This window comes from Helicoverpa armigera, chromosome 17 (assembly GCF_030705265.1).
Source record: "Helicoverpa armigera isolate CAAS_96S chromosome 17, ASM3070526v1, whole genome shotgun sequence".
Lineage (NCBI taxonomy): Eukaryota > Metazoa > Arthropoda > Insecta > Lepidoptera > Noctuidae > Helicoverpa > Helicoverpa armigera.
Window position 1 is genome coordinate 7923902 of NC_087136.1, and position 7822 is coordinate 7931723.

A 7822-nucleotide genomic window follows, 5' to 3' on the forward strand; every position below is an offset into this window, starting at 1 on the left:
TTATTTATTACTTAACCTAGCTTAGTTATGTCTTATTTTATATTTTTATATTTACTGTAGGTATTTTTATATGCTATTATTCGCTGCAGCTGTATAACGTATTGTTCACCAAATCACAGTTTCTAAAGAACCAAAACCACTCAACACTTCAGATTGACTTCCAAAGGCAATAAGAGCGAAATGTCCAAGCCATGCTCACCACTCGAAGCATCTTCGGAATGCATTCCTGTCACATCGGGCCCCCTTTCAGTAAACTGTAGATATATAGCTATGGATCTGTCTGTCTGTCTGTCTGTAATTGTGCCTTAAGTTCGTTAAGAACTTAGGGTTCTGTCGTGTGAATAGTGCCCGCGTGTTTTTTTTGGTAATTTGTTGGGAAAAAGTGGAATGGTAGCAGTCAGCTGGGCATAGTTATATGGAACGGTCAAATAAATCAAATAATTATGGCGGAGTAGATACAAAGACATTTTGCTAATTGGGTCTGCTCAAGCCCTTCGTAGCATCTGGATAACTGTGAAAAATATGAAAACCTTAAAAAGATTACAAAATTACAATTTAACTCAGGACTACATTTTCAGTAGTCACATTGCCCAATGGACAAACGAAACAGATTATTATGCGTTCCTATTTTTAAATTCATAAACACTGTTTTCACAATAAAACGGTATTTCACAAACATGTATGTCACTTCAACATAAACACTGTTAATGATAACTAGGTTTTATCACGAGGTTTTTATAGCTGAACATAAAAGAAGCTATAATTTCAAATCACAGATTTTAATATCTAGGTTGTGTAAACGAGACATTTCTCTGTTCTTTTTTAGGGTTCCGCACCCAAAGGGTAAAACGGGAACCCTATTGTTTTTGCTCCTCTGTCTGTCTGTCCGTCTGTCACCAGCCTGTATCTCATGAACCGTGATAGTTAGAGAGTTGAAATTTTCACAGATGATGTATTTCTGTTGCCGCTATAACAACAACTACTGAAAACTATAATAAAATAAATATTTTGGGGGGTTCCCATACAACAAAATTGATCTTTTTGCTCATTTTTGCTCTGGTACGGAACCCTTCGTGCGCGAGTCCGACTCGCACTTAGCCGGTTTCTTTTATTATTTTCAACGGCTCGGTTATGGGTAATTTATTTGGTTGTGCATCTAAACTTGAATTAATTAAATTAGTTTTATAGGATCAGGTGTTTTTGTTAAATTGTATTTTATGTTTCATGAAATTTTCAGCTGTGGAACGGTGCAAACATCGACAAAAATATCATTATCATTATAGCTGGTTATCTCATTCAAATAATCTATTTCATAGGCAGTGTCAAACACAAAATTTTTATCATTTTCATCATTTTCCTGATCTTAAACCAATTTAATTTGGGCTCGGTGTGGCATGTTTTCTTTTTCCATACTCTTCTATCTGCTATAGACTTTATTATATAATCTCTTTAATTTCTTTCAAACCGTTTTGCAAACTAACCCTTACACAGTCGCTTGTAGTACTCGATAGCAAACGTTTTTCATGGATCATCATCATCATCATCTCAGCCATAGGACGTCCACTGCTGAACATAGGCCTCCCCCTTAGATCTCCACAGATACCTGTTGGAGGCGACCTGCATCCAGCGTCTTCCGGCGACCTTTATCTTTCATGGATATGATCAAATATTTCATAAATCCTTATCGTCCACCATCATCGAAATCTGTCACAACTCACAAACAAACAAAAAAGGCCTAACCCGTGGACACTCGACACAAACTCCTAAAGGATCTCGAGCAAATTAACCTGTCGGGTGGTACTTCCGCACAATTTGGCACAGCGATACGTACAAGAAAACACGAGGAAAAACTCGAGCGTTTGATGCCTGAACGAGTACTCAGGTATAAGGACATGGGTGGGGTTGGGTAGGTAGCGGATGGGAATGGAATTTTCTGGGTAGCACGATTTTAAAATTTGTTGGCAGAAAGTTCATCTTTTTACTGTATGTACCTATCACTTTTTTTATTAAATCACAATTTTTGTTTAGGAAGTGACTGGTTTTATATAAAGTATCAATGTCGTAAGTATCTACTCCTCTTGATTTTAGATACCTATGTTTCTTACATACTTACAGTGAAAATTATTTTTATTTGTTGGAAGTGTGACCACAACCGAGTACCTACTTGTATATTTGAAAATTAACAAAATTATAACAATACTGTTTGTGACTAACCCAAAACAGTCACGTACCTAGCCACAATTTTTTTTCATTTTATAGGCAGTGCAATGAACTCTTCAGCAATCTAATTAAGCTCTAACAAGCCAATTTATTCACTCACCTATGCCTCCAACCATTTTTAAATCAATTATTCAATAGTCCGGTTTTTGTTCACAAATCGCTCGTACCTGGGCCCCAACCTTTCCCTTACAAAGAAACGCAAGCATGTCCTTCACTTAAGTGATGGGGCGACAAGCCAGGGCCGGATTACGATGACGTATGACTGTATAAATGACATCATTTTTCTCACCTACGTGACGAAAGAAATAAAATCACTTCCCTGTTTTCCTCAGGTGCTACATGAAGCAATTTGTAAGATCTTGCAAGATCTATTCCCGTGTTTTCTGAGAAAATTGCGGTGTGACTGGCATTTTCGTGGGAATTAAAATTTGGGCTATTCGTTGTTGTTGCACGAAGTTGTCAAAATATTTATGTCTAGTTGCTGGTAGTCGATTGTTTTGATTAAAGTTTTTTAGAAGTGAAATTGAGTCATGATTATTTGTTTTTAGCTAGAGTGTTCAATATCTTTCAGGTATTTTTTTCCAATTCCAGTTAGTTGCATTCTTTCCTCTTTTCCTCAAGTCTTTCAGTAGTTACAAAATCGGTTATTACTTTTAGGCTAAAAACATCTGCTAATAGATTTAATTTGAAGATCTCCTGTGCTCTCCCATGGACAATGATTTCAAAACAGCACGGCACAAGAAAACCACACAGTATTTCTTTTAATTACGTATCGATTCTGTATCCCCAAGTCCGTCCCCCTTGAAGGACATATGGCATGACATCGAGAATTCGCCGTACTCCCCAGAAAGGTAATTACAACTGCTTGATAGACGGACCCTTTCGTTTACACACAACTACAGCTCGGCAAAACACTTACTTGTGCATCGAATTACTTTATAAATGGTGAGAAAATTGAGGGCAGTTGGCAATGTTGATGGCAATTGTTTTAATATGTCCAACATGATATCTACGCAGTCTGAAGAATTGTAGTGCGGAACAAAAAAGGGATGCTTTTTTGTTGTTGATTGTACTAGCACTGATATCTACAATCTATGTCCTTAAATAACCCTGGGTCATTAGAAAATGTATTATCAAAAGCGTACAAACTTTATGTAAGTATATGTATAGAAAACTAGAAGTCGAAACATGGATAAAAGATGTAAGATCTACCGTCTCTTACAGAAGCTTTAATGCCATTAACAAAAACATTAATTAAATAATGCTACCACCTCACTACCATAGGTTAACATAAAACAAAAGAGCAATTACCCAAAAAAAAAGAAAACTTATCGCAATAATATTCCATAATCATTCACTCACAGAAATCTAAGATAAACATCTTAATGTAAAATGTCGATGCAATAGAAACTGCCAAAGTTAAGAAAAGACAGAAATAAATCCATCAGCCAATGGGTGACCTCGTACAATTAGTTAATGTGGCTATGAATTAAATATTAAAAGCTACTTTATACATAGAACTATTGTTGTTACACGGCAAGATGGAAAACATATTTAGGTTACGTTAGATAACTTTGAAGTATGCATAGTATCGTGAGACTGCGAATTTGTGGCAGTTGTCGAAAGCTTTACTTAGATATGATAGCTAATGGCTAATTAGTGGAAAAAAGCTTCTAAGACCAAAGCAAGGTCATGATAACTATCCAAATAAACGTCTCCTGAACAAATAAAGCTATGTTATTTTCCAACAGAAGTAGAAGTTCTGAATTCAGATACAAACATAGCTTCTATTAGAAGTAGAAGTTCCCAATTCATATAGCAACTTGAAAAGGATATTTAAGTATTTAAAAAAAATCTAAGGGTAAGACATATGTAATTATTTTCCTAATAGGTATAGACATTTTCCCAAAAGCATCAACAGTTCTAAAGGTTAGAATATGTAATTACCTATTTTCCCAAAATATTAATTTTTCGAGATCCAGCCTTCTACAGCATCAAAGTGTCTACAGCTAAACATTTTGCAATACCGTAGCGTAACCTAACGATGTCTTAGAACAAACGCGTCGTGACGATTACAACCGATACAAGTACTTAATGCCTCACCAGCTTTTAAATAACAATATGGCCACGCCCACCGCTATTAATGTATTTGTAATCGGCTCGATCTTTCTCAGGGATCATATTATTGTATACAGGAGTCCTTTCAAGGCCTTTGCACAATGGTTTGATGGTGAATTCTAACTCATCTGGTTGAATCTTTGAGGATTAAGTAGGTAAGTAAGGAGTATCGTGGTGGCCTGAAGGTTTTAAATAGTTTACTACTACTATTTACGTACTATTTGAATACGCCTGGTAAACCTTGAATATCTGCTTAGCCTTTTTCTAGATATGAGTGTTAGTTCTCATGCTCAACAGATGCCTCTGAGAAGGTAAAGATCTTCTATAAAAAGCGACTGCCCACTCGACATACGCAAAAGTTACAAAAAGATCGAATCATTGTACCGTTTTATTTGCCATGCATTTTGTCGTGAGAAATAAACAGATATATGCCTTTTATGAACAGAACGAAAGGGGTGAATAATAGAAGACTTGGCAAAATGATAGTTACATAGGTGCCTACTAAGAAAAACTCTTTCACCTAAACAAAACCTTAATTTCTCCTAAACACCTACAACTACAACAAATCTCTTTAATACAATTCATACCACATTTCCAACGTATTAATTACCTTCGGCGATTCACTAAAAAGCCCTCGTATGCGTCTGAAGGCGAGTGAAATGCACTACAGGTCGCCCGCGGCCGCGCCCACGTGCAGATGGGCTTATACGTCTCCTGTCTTAGCTGGGAGTAGGGAAATTAGGCTGGCTGTGTATGTTGCGGTTGTAGGAAAATGAGCGGTTTTAGTGTGTAATCGGTGAAAAAGAGTTATAAGATAACAAGTGAGTAGAATGGTTTTGATTTGATATTTTGACTTGCAGATTAATTTTAATGTAAGTACCTGCAACACTTCAGGTAATGCCAAACCTTCAGAACTGATAGATGAAAAAAACTGTTGTATATTTTAATTAAGTTTGTCACTTATTGGTCTTCAGATATGCATATACACAATTGTAATGAAACTGGTGGTTTCCAGTAGGTAAACTCCTAAGGTATTCAAGCGTAAGAATTGCTTTGCAAGCCAAACCATGCAAGCCGGTTACAATTACTAAGAAATACTAAGTGTGATTGAAACGAAAAATACCTACTTTAGAATGTAGTTTCGCGATTTACGATCAAATAATTTCCCCGAATGCTACCAACAACTACAATAATCTAGCTTAGCAAACAAACGCTAGGTTTGCAAACAGCCTAAAAGCCGCAAGCTGAGACCCTTACGCGGATGCTGCGCAACCTAATAATTTCTTAATGTCATGCGCTCTGAAGGGAATTATTGTTTTGTATTACAATAATGGTGTGCTTAGATTCCTAAGTATAGATTAAAAGCGGCCATTCCCACTGACGTAGTGGCTTTCCATTCAGTCTCGCACAATAACGTTCCGTTATTCCTGAAACGCATATTGCTTGCGTATATTATATGCTTGATGTTTGTGTACAAAGCTTGCGTATATAGATGGTTAATGTTTGTGTATTTTGTATAAAGGTGCTTCTATTGCATCTAGATATAGAGGTAGAATTTAATCAGACTGTTTACATTCATGAACTTGTTTCAAAATATGGGATAAATAAACACCCTGTCTCTGAGTATGGTTACAAAAAGGGGTACCTAAGCTTTCACTTTTTATTCATGAAGTTTGAGTTTAAGTCAGTAAAAAAGCATTAATAACACATAATGCAAAACTAAACTATTGAACCTCAGCGACATTACTTTAAGCAAAAATCTGTCAAAACATTTTGGACTCCGACATTTGCACTTGTCAAATTACCACTCGAGTTTTTAAATCGGACTGTACCTCTTATCTGAAGCCTACATTTATAAAGCTACCGTTCCATAGCTAAACAAAATTGGGTCGTTTTTATAATGTCAAGCTAACCGTTGCATCACGACGCTTAATTATTTATAGCTCAGCTAGCGGTGGCAAATTGGTCTTATTACAATTTTGAAGGGTACATTTTGTACCGGCGTGATAGAGCACTATGGTTTTGTCACGTATAAAGAAAGATAAGTTAGCAGCTCGTGGTTCGTTTTCTATAATATTTTGTGCAGCAAAAAAATGAGGAATATTATCGTAAGGTTGGTAATATCAAGTGTCATCGTATCATTTTCTTTTAAATGTTTGTAAAGTGTAGACTGCAGTTATAGGAATTGTCTTATAATACATGTTATCAGCTGTCCAAAAGCTACTTTTGAACTTTTGTGTGTCGGAACTGATGTAGGTAAGTTAGGATGAAGCTTTGTGTAATAAATACACAGCCTACAAAAAATAAATTAACTTTCAATTACCACAAACTTTATCAATCAAAGTCGTAACACATATTAAAACTAATTCGCGGAAACACAATCCGGAAAAACACGCAACTGTCAACGCATGTAGGCCGCCATTTTGTCACATCGGCGTGACGGTCGCGTGCTTACGCGCATGCGCGAGCATTGCGCACGATTCGATTTCGCACGTCCATCTGACACGAAAGATTGCAATTAAGATTTTTTTACTTAGTGTTAGATAATATTTTTCCGGTCTACAAGTGTTCTAAGAATAGATCAGATTAGCGATTATTGGTGGCGTTGTATTGAAATTACTGTATTTATTAAGGAAAATTAAATGATCTGTACGTTCATATTTCCTGATTAACTGATACATAGCTTTTACATATGGGCAGCCAACTTACAAAATTGGCTAGTCTTAAATTAGATGTGGTTATTCAACCACATCTAATCTAAGACTAGAAGTTGTCACTCAACATGAAAGGGCTTATGCAGAGACTTATTAGATGGACCAGAGAAAGCCCAGTCATTCATGCTTATCATACTTAGGTCTCTAGTATCATTCACGAGGATAATTTCCGTCCTATTTTACATGAATACTATTTTAACTCCACTTATGTTATATCTAACGCCTACTTAGATCAAGGCGAGTTCTGAACCGTGGCACATTATTTAGCCAAATTGCTCTACGTTATGATATTTAACAATATCTAAATGCTGGCATTGTCTTCGGAATTAGACACGCGCTGTGAAGCTAAAGCCCTTAGCTAGAACTGCGTAGGAGTTACATAGATTAATAGTTTTACCTCATTTTGTGCCTAAGGGTCGTGTCGGAAATGGTTAACGATGACCGGTGTACAATTTGGTTGTGGAAAGAACAAAATATGGTGATAGGTACTGAAAGACTCTGTTTGTGAATAAAATATAAGTTCGTAACGTTCTGAACACCGACCTCTTTTATTCTGACTCTAATAGAGAAGTGTTAATTTACACCTAAACTTATAAAATTAATTCCAAAAAAATAGTCGTTAAAGTCAATAATAGGTAGGTATGTTATTTTTGCTTTTCAAAAAGGAAGAAAGCTAATGTTTTTGCGTAAATACGGGTTGATACCTTAACATTAGAAGTATACATTAGAGAGTCAAAAAATTACATTTCGAATATTTTTAATTCACCTAT